Source organism: Triticum dicoccoides, chromosome 5A (assembly GCF_002162155.2).
Source record: "Triticum dicoccoides isolate Atlit2015 ecotype Zavitan chromosome 5A, WEW_v2.0, whole genome shotgun sequence".
Taxonomy (NCBI): Eukaryota; Viridiplantae; Streptophyta; class Magnoliopsida; order Poales; family Poaceae; genus Triticum; species Triticum dicoccoides.
Window position 1 is genome coordinate 577,636,643 of NC_041388.1, and position 9,943 is coordinate 577,646,585.

Below are 9,943 nucleotides of genomic sequence, written 5' to 3' on the forward strand. Positions count from 1 at the left end.
CCATCGGCAAGGTGCGTCACGCGGAAGACACATGTGCAGCGACAAGACTCTGCCCGACGCCCCCGGCAAGAGCAAGGAACCGGCAACGCGCGCGGCTTCGACGCGCCCATCAAAGCCAAAGGGAAAGAAGACCGCGCCGAGCAGGCGACTCCACGACGGTGAAGGCACGAGCAGCGGCGTCTCCGTCCTCGCCCCGCCTCGCCAGCTCGCCAAGCGCACTGCACCGGCCCCTGGCGCAGACCCGGTGGCCGAGTTCTTCGAGGGCGCCCAAGACACCCTGCCTCCCCCGCCCGATAAAGTCAGATTGAATCATTTTGTCGACCTTTCCTTTGGATTTATTATCCGCCGACGCCCAGGCTCCGGTGATCGACCAGATGATAGCCGCCAAGCTGGCCAAGCCGCTCGCCTTCGACGCTGATGAAGGAGGGACAGCAGCGGCTCCCTGGACCTGGGGCCTGCTCTCTCCCTAGCACGCCACACCCCCCAGACGGCGGCCACGCATGCGGTGCAGTTAGGAGAAAGTCACCCAGAAGGTCACAGAGATGCAGCTCCAGGGCGATGCCGCAGACGCAGAGCCGCCCCTCTTCGCGCCCTTGCCCCAAGCAGTGATCGGCCGGCAGCCGGTCAGAGACAAGACGCCCCTCAAGACCAGGGTAGTGCCCAAGCCAACTCGATAGAGCCTCAGGCAAGCCAGCAATCCATCACCAGTGCCAGTCTCCCAGAGGGCGACGCTGCGTCAGGTGCACGGGCTTGGGATCCTTGGCCCAAAGGAGAAGATGACGGCCCAGGCAGCGGAGGCCCTCATTCGCCGCTTCGACGAACCGCTGACGGACTCCGACATTGTTGCCATAGCGAAGCTCACCTGCCTCGACCCCAGAGCGCTCAAGGCAATCGCCGGCGTCAACGACCACGTAGATGAGGCCCCGGGGCCCTCTGTTACCCCATGTTAGTTGCCTCCCGCAGCTCTCCCCATCGACGATGACCAACATGGTGCTGGAGTAGCGTAGGTTCCTTCATGTGTCAAGATTGCTGTAACCGTAGAGTGGGTAGGAGGATAGTTGTTTGCCGGCGGGGTTTTGGGCCTATTGGTGGCCGCCGGCAACCCCAGGACAGTCCAAATGTGTACCTGTATTTCCTTTCAACGAGTGACAGTCGTCGACAAAATGGCCGGTTCCGCCTATCTGTAGTTAGCATGATGAGTGTCTATTGGTTTACCCATGATTGACACTAACTTCCCCGTCATGAGCTGGAATGTCCGAGGCCTAAACACACCGGCGCGCCGTGCAGTCATTTGCGACACTGCCAACACACACAAGCTTGCAATCCTATGCCTTCAGGAGACTAAGATAGATTGCTGGTCGGCGGCCCTAGCTAGAGAGGTAGGAGGTGCAAGGCTTGACGATTGTGTCATCCTCCCAGCGATGGGGACGCGTGGAGGGATTGCAATCTTCTGGAACTCCACTCTTGTCTCCGTCCAATCTCAAGCTATAGGGCAATTCTCAATCACCGCCAGAGTAACGCTTGCAAATTCCGCGACTTCCGACTGGCTGACCACGGTCTATGGGCCTGCTGATGAAGTACGGAAGGATGACTTCCTCGCCGAGCTTGCAAGCGTTGCGCCCCCACCTGGCGAAGCGTGGTTGATCAATGGCGATTTCAATATCATCTACGAGGCTAGGGATAAAAGCAACAGTAACATAAATCGCCGGATCATGGGAAAGTTCAGAGCAGCCATAGATGCAGCTGGTTTGCGTGAAATCAAATGCAAAAATCATCGTTTCACTTGGAGTAACGAGCGACGAGTCCCGACACTAGTTAGCATAGATAAATTCTACTGCACCATCGCCTGGGAGAGCCTGTTCCCGACCTACCTCCTCCACGCAGCCTCCACATCTTGCTCCGATCACTGCCCCCTACTCCTGGCACCAACTGCAGCCCCTCGACAGCCAGCCCGGTTCAGATTTGAAGCGTTCTGGCCCAAGCATCCACATTTCCATGAAACCTAGAGCGGGCATGGAATCGCCCCACGCCGGCGCGCTGCGCTTTCGCCAGGCTGAACATCAAGATGGCCCGGGTGGCCAAAGACTTAAAGATCTGGAGTAAATCACTTTTCAGCGATGCCAAGATGCAACTACACCTCGCCACCGAAATCGTACTGCGCCTTGATGTAGCACAAGAAAAAAGGGCGCTCTCAGATACGGAATTCCACCTTCGCAAATCCCTCAAGCTGCGCATTCTAGGGCTAGCCGCAATCGAGAGGGCTAGAAAACGACAAGCCTCCCGAGTTACATGGCTGCGCGCCGGAGATGCCCCGGCCGCCTTCTTTCAGGCAAAGATCAACTCTAGAAATAGGAAGAAGTTCATCCACACCCTACATGGACCTACAGGTGTGACCACATCTCAGGAGGATAAGGAAGCACTGATCTATTATCATTTTAATTCCCTGCTGGGGACGCCGGCCCGTCGAGACACCACCATCCACTAGAACTCCCTCGACCTACCTCACCTGCAAGGGGGTGGCCTAGATAACCCTTTCACCGAAGAATAAGTATGGCTCGCGATCAAATCCTCTCTAGCTGAGCGTGCACTAGGACCGGATGGCTTCTCGGGCATTTTCTTCAGAAGCTGCTGGACTATCATCAAGGACGACATCATGGCAGCTTTTAGCCAATTCTACAACTTAGTTGGTACAAATTTTGCATCCATCAACACGGCCCTGGTGGCCCTGATCCCAAAGAAGGATGGAGCCTCCTCCATTGCGAATTTTCGACCCATCAGCTTAATCCACTCCATCGCCAAGCTTATTGCAGAGGTGCTCACAATGCGACTGGCCACGGTGATCCATACGCTAGTCTCCCCAGCGCAATAGGCCTTTCTCCGGACCAAGTGTATCCATGATAGCTTCCTCTACGTCCAGAATTGTGTCAAGGCACTCCATAGAAAGAAAACCCCGGCCCTGCTACTAAAACTGGACATTGCCAAGGCATTCGACAATGTATCATGGGAATACATGTTAGAGCTGCTGCAAAAGCTAGGTTTTAGCGCTAGATGGAGAGATTGGATTGCCCTCCTACTCTCTACCTCATCATCGTCCTTCCTGCTAAATGGCATCCCCGACCGGCGAATCCTCCACCGTCGAGGACTGCGACAAGGCGACCCCCTTTCGCCGTTTCTATTCATCCTAGCGATCGACCCCCTGCATCACATTCTACGGGAGGCCACCCAGCGGCAACTAATTGCGCCTATACCAGGAAGGGAACTAAAACTTCGTATTAGCCTCTACGCTGACGATGCGGTCATCTTCGCCAACCCAGTGCAACACGAGGTAGATGCACTCCTAGACATCCTCCAAGACTTCGGCAAATCAACGGGACTGCATATAAACCCTTCAAAATCGTCGGCCCTCCCCATTAGATGCGAGAATATTGACCTACTGACTGTGCTACACAATTTTGGAGGCAATCTAGGACAGTTTCCCACTACATACCTTGGGCTCCCAATCACCATCACCCGGCTGAGGCTGGCAAACCTACAGTTCATCCTAGATAGAATCAAAGCCAGGTTGGCTGGCTGGAAGGGCAAGCTACTTCCCATTGCAAGTAGGAGAGTGCTGGTTCGAAGTGTTCTCAGCGCCATGCCAACTTTTGCGCTCACTGTACTAAAAGTTCCAAAGAAGCTACTGAAAGAAATTGACAAGTGCAGACGCCGGTTCCTATGGAAACGGGACGACGAGCTGATGGGGGCCAGCTGCAAAGTAAGCTGGCCCGTGGTGTGTGCGCCAACCTCCAGGGGGGCCTGGGCATCCCGGACCTGGACCGCTTCAGCCGTGCCTTGTGACTGCGATGGCTCTGGATCCCCTGGGTTGATCCGGACCGCCCATGGGTGGGCACGACACCACCATGCAACGGGGAAGACAAAGCTCTGTTTGCGGCTGCGACGACGGTAACAATTGGGGATGGTTCAACAGCCCTGTTCTGGCACTCCTCTTGGATCGGCCCAATCACGCTGGCCACTGCCTACCCAGCCCTCCTCAACCACTCCAAGCGCAAAAACAGGACAGTTCGAGAAGCTCTTAGAAACGATACTTGGAATGAAGACCTGAGACATGGAGACACGCAGCCGCTGCTGCAGCAGTTCATCCAGCTCAACCGCTTGATCATCGCCGCTGCCCCGGAGCTCCGGGAGGGAGAAAGGGATACAATCCGATGGAACCACGAGGAAACAGGCAAATACACATCAAAGTCAGCATATGCCGTGCAGTTCCAGGGACGGATCCTATCAGCTTTGGATGAGCTCGTTTGGAAAACATGCGCACCAGGAAACATCAAATTCTTCGCTTGGCTGTTACTGAAAGATCGCCTCTGGACAAATGATCATCTCCAGCGGCGCGGTTGGCCAAACATCTATTTCTGCCAGTTTTGTGTCAGCAACCTGGAGTCGACCCACCACTTGTTCTGGTCATGCCAAACACCGCTTGAGGTCTCGGGCTTGATGGGATCAAGAGAAGGATGCCGGCAGCTAGCTCCACACCACTCATGGCAAAATTCCAACTCTACAGCGATCATGCAACGGATGATCAGCAAGACCCCGCCGGCCAAACGGAAGGGCGCCAGCACGATCATGCTTTTGACTTGCTGGGAGATATGGAAAGAGCGGAACAGCTGCATTTTGAGAGGCAAGCAGCCGGCTGCAAGGGACATCGCCAAGGCCATCGAAAATTCAGTGCATCTTTGGCGGCAGGCGGGCGCAGCATGCTTGGAGAGACCCTTCTGGGATCGGCCATGAGATATAGGCCATTGTTTTTTTTCCACTTTTTCGGTCAGCAAAGCCTAGACCGAAGCTGAGCTTGTTGTAATCTTTTCTGTACTGGTCTTAGGACCTTCCAACACACCTTTGTTTTCCCACTGCTTTCTGCTAATGATATGAAAAGCCAGCGATTGCTGGATCTTTCAAAAAACACATGACCCAAATGCTTCGACCCAGGGACAACAACCAAGCATTTGAAATTCACATGCTTCAGGAATGCAGACCTTTACAAAAGACTGAACAGATGTGGCGACATACTACAGAAGCAGATCAAACAATGTCGGCGTTCACTTCACACGCTCCACCCCGGCCCATATGTCAAACCCAAGAAGATATGTTCACTTCAACGGTTAACCGTAACCATACATTGTGGCTTGCACGCTAAATGCTCTGGTAGTACCAACATGGACGATTGCAACGATCATGTCTTTTGATAGCACTATCGATGTCGAGATCTTCTGACAAGGGGCGTTGATTTGGTGGACAGCGGTGACGAAACTGAGACATCGCGATAGCAAATCAGTAAGCCATCTCCCTAAGGTTACTAACTCAAAATAAAAATAGAAAACGAAGCAGAGTCAACCTGATAATGAATTACGAATATTATTCCGGCAAGCAATCGCAAAACGAGCAGAATTACAGTTTTGAGAATAAATATATGGATGGTTCCGGTGACGGTTTGATGGTAGATGTAGCCGACACTTGCAAAGATTCATGGGTGGCACCGGTGGCTAGCGTTATTAACCAAGAAAAACCCAGTCTAAACTGCAGTGCGTTGTGTTGTACATAAAGGAGGGGCAGGGGGCGCCCAAAGGGAACGAGTATCCAGAGACTTTCAGTTCCAGCACCTTTGGTTTGCCCTCTTCCTTTCTTCGATCGGTAAGCCCTCCTGAGTACCCCTCTTTCTACTCTCACATTTCTAGAAAAGAAATCTCGGGCCCTAAGAAAGGATCAAGAGCCATGTTCTCCCTCCCTCGTCTATTACTCTCTTCCCATACGTTCCCTTTAGTCGTCACAATGTGTTGTTCCTTCACGCAGGTCGCGGGCAGAGGCTAGTGGATGATGGCAACATGTGATGACCGGCGAAGGAGGGACATCGACGACATTGTCTCGAGGGACCAACCTAAACCTTGTCCTCGACCAATCTAAACCTTGTCCTCGACCATCGACGACATTGTCTCGAGCTACTTTTTATTATATACATCTATAGATAATCTGCGATGGAAAATTAGTCCCAAAAATGCACAGGCAGAAACATGTTAAGCACATGGGATTATGATGCTTCCTCCGTTTCTTTGTAGTTTGCATATAAGATTTGGTCAAAGTCAAACTTTGTAAAGTTTCACTAGCTTTGTAGGAAAAGATATCAACATTCACATTATGAAATCAATATTATTAGATGCATGATGAAATTAATTGTCATAACATATAACTCTTTTATTGTAGATGTTGATAATTTTTTCTATAAAGTTAGTTAAACTTTACAAAGTTTGACTTTGATCAAATCTTATATGTAAACTAGAAAAAACGAAGGGAGTAATCCACTGCAATGTCAAACACAGTCTAATCCTTCTGAGCTGATGGTTAACTCATTTTCTTCCGGAATCCGCATGCAAATGCGTGGCGTTCCCTGATCTTTGTTGTGTGGAAAACCAATATAAGCATCACACAGTAATTTGTAAAACGTACATACAACAGCAATTGACACCAAGTTTATGCTTGACATGTATGGCAGTACCGTCATAAGTTTGCATTGAAAGCTGGAGCCTCCCATCCCATGTGTAGAACTGACATGTATCTTTCGACAATAGCTTAGCTCAAACGGAAGAGGAGATAAATACGAAAGCTCGGATGGCATGCCTTCCTGCTTTCCTTCTTCCCTGTGTTTACTTTGCTTACGACTTGCTTGGTTTCCCGGCATTACGGTTGGCAATCTCAAATGTATGGGAACGAGAGGTATCAGGAACTTTAATATCGCCTCCCTCAATCCCTGCATTAGACCATCTGACTGCAGCAGGGATAACCACTTTGGAATCATCACGTATCGTGTCCTTTATGCTACTAGTACTGATAACTGGACCAATATCACGCGTTGGGAGGCAAAAGCCAGACCATACCGCTGTGACGGAGGACTACCGCATCCCAATGACACGGTCTGCCTCGAGACTGTGTTCCCACATGTAATTGATGTGACCGTTCTGTTAAAAGTGTAGGACCGTAGTTGCATCGTGACATTGTAACATAGTTGTATTTGTTGGAACTGAGGCGCAGGTTGTTGGGTAGGATATACTCTATTTCATGTATAGCTTGGAGTAGAGGACAAGTTGATAACCAATCAACCACCTGCGCCATATCTTGTAATCGCTTTGCCTATATAAACACGAAGGCGTCCCTGCCAGGAGGCAACACGCTTAACGCAGCCAACTCTAGTTTTTACATGGTCATCAGAACACTTCTCGAGATCATCCATGGCGACACCTTCAAACTCCTTCCCATCCTCTCCGTTTGTGCACGCCGTCTCCGAGAAGCTCAGCAAGAACAACCAAGCCCTATGACGGGCGACGGTTCTGTCGGCGATCAGAGGTGCCCGCATGGAGCAGTACCTCGACCTCGATCACCAGGTGCCACCCATGCACCTTGAAGAAGCCACATCCGATGGCAAAACCAAGACGAAGAAGCCCAACCAGAGTTCCAGACCTGGTACGCTCAAGATCAGCAAGTCTTTTCTTACTTTCTGACAACTCTGCCCCGTGAGATGGTCGTCCAGGTCGCTACCTGTCATACGTTGGCGGAGCTCCGGAACACGATTGCAGAGATGCTTACGTCTCACACCCGTGCCCAGACTGTCAACGTGCGCATCGCCCTCGCCAATCTGCAGAAGGGGAATCCTCTATCACCGACTACGTCGGGAAAGTTAAGTCTCTGTGCGATGAACTCATCGCTGCAAGGAAGAAGATCGACGATGATGACATCATCTCTCACATCCTCGCTGGTCTGGACGAGGAATTTGATCCGGTGGTCTCTGCTATGTGCTCCAGAGTGGAGCCGATCACCGTGCCGGAGCTGTTCTCTCAGCTCATCAGCTTTGAGACGAGGATGAAGCTTCGCGGCAGAGTGTCGCAGTCTTCCGCGAACGCTGCCACCAGAGGCCACGGGCGCGGTGGTGACCGTGGCCGTGGCCGCGGCGGCAACGACAACAACAGTGGTGACCGTGGTCGCCTCTACATCAAGCCTGGCGGCCGCGATGGACAAGGAGGAGGCGGCCACTACAACAACAATGGTGGCGGGGGCAACTACAACAACAATGCCCCTGCACCTAGGATCCAGTGCCAGATCTGTGGCAAACTGGGCCATCCAGCGTGGAAGTGCTGGAAGCGCTATGATGAAGCCTACCAAGGAGGAGAAGAGAGGACGGCGAACCTGGCAGCACCTCAGTGTGGGGTGGACACCAACTGGTACATCGACAGCGGCGCCACCGATCACATCACGGGAGACCTTGAGAAGCCGACTGTTCGCGAGCGCTACACCGGGAACGAGCAAATCCACACTGCTAGTGGGTTAGGTATGGCTATAGAACATATTGGTCACTCAGCTATTTGTACCCTTGATCGTGATCTCTACCTAAATAACATTCTTCATGTTCCGAAAGCTAGCAAGAGCCTAATCTCTGCTAGTCGTCTTGCGCTTGACAATGATACATTCTGTGAAATTCATCCTCATTCTTTTCTTGTTAAGGAGCGGGGAACGAGGAAGGTTCTTCTTCGAGGCAGGGGTAGATGTGGTCTATACCCCGTCAAGCACAAGGGATCCAACATCCAGAAGTAGATGCTCAGTGCCACCAAGATATCTTCGAATAGATGGCACCGACGTTTAGGTCATCCATCTCCTCTCATTGTCAGGAGAATTCATAGTCAGAATAAACTCCCTTGTGCTAGTTTTTCCAGTAGTGATTCTGTTTGTGACGCCTATCAAAAGGGAGAAAGTCACCAGTTGCCTTATCCAAAATCAATAAGTGAATCCAAGTTTCCTTTAGAACTTATTTTCTCTGTTGTTTGGGGACTTGCTGCTGAAACAGTAGGCAGAAAGAAATATTATGTGAGTTTTATTGATGACTTCATAAATTCACGTGGATCTATTTGATCAAACACAAGTCTGAAGTTTTTCAAAAATTTCATGACTTTCAGCATCTTGTTGAACGACAGTTTAATCGCAAAATTCTTGCTCTTCAGACAGATTGGGGAGGGGAGTATGAAAAACTCAACTCCTTCTTCACCAAGATAGGAATATCTCATCATGTATCTTGTCCCCATGCACATCAACAGAACGGATCAGCAGAGAGAAAACATCGACATATAGTCGAAGTGGGCTTGTCCCTTCTTGCCCAAGCCTCTATGCCCTTAAAATTTTGGGACGAGGCGTTTATTGCTGCTACTTATTTGATCAATCGCCTTCCTAGCAAAGTTATCAAGCTTGAGACCCCTCTCGAGCGATTGTTCTATGAAAAACCCAATTACTCCTCATTTAGAATATTTGGGTGTGCTTGTTGGCCTAACCCCCGACCCTATAACAAGCACAAACTTCAGTTCCGTTTCAAGCAATGCATTTTCTTGGATATAGCAATCTTCACAAAGGTTTTAAATGCCTTGATATTTCAACATGACGAGTGTATATCTCCAGGGATGTTATTTTCGATGAAAATGTTTTTCCCTTCGCTACACTACACCCAAATGCCAGTGCACGGCTTCGGGCAGAAATTCTTCTTTTGAATCCGGAGCTACTAAACCCAACCGGTCATGGGGACGAACAGTATGCTGATGATCATTTGTTACATAGTCCTACTTCTGACGGAGATAGCGGTGAAAAAACTGCACTCCAAATGCTTGTGATTTTATGCAACAGCAGCAGGAAACATCTGGCGGCGGACACGAAGCAGATTCGCCTGGTCGCGCCGATTCTGGAGCTGCCGCGGGAACAGATCCCCAGGCGGATCCTCTGACGCCCCAGGCGGATCCTCTGACGCCCCAGGCGGATCCTCTGATGCCACCCCCGCCAGAATCCGGGAACATCCACTCCCCAGGTGACGCCTGGCCCGGGTCTCCAGGCCGGTCAGGTGGGCCGGCTCCCTCTCTGTCTCTGC

At 51.1% G+C, this 9,943-nt stretch overlaps 1 protein-coding gene and 1 pseudogene across 1 annotated transcript in view; both read left to right on the forward strand.

Moving 5' to 3' along the window:
* The window catches only part of LOC119302995 (histidine--tRNA ligase, chloroplastic/mitochondrial-like), a 10,710-nt gene extending 4,640 nt beyond the window's left edge, over positions 1-6,070 (forward strand). Inside the window, exon 2 of the mRNA XM_037580071.1 lies at positions 5,845-6,070. The gene's annotated coding sequence lies outside the window, so the exon portion shown is untranslated. The remainder of the gene's footprint in view (positions 1-5,844) is intronic.
* Positions 6,071-7,758: 1,688 nt separating this feature from the next.
* On the forward strand, positions 7,759-7,897 carry LOC119304607 (annotated as a pseudogene).
* The last annotated feature ends 2,046 nt before the right edge of the window (positions 7,898-9,943 follow it).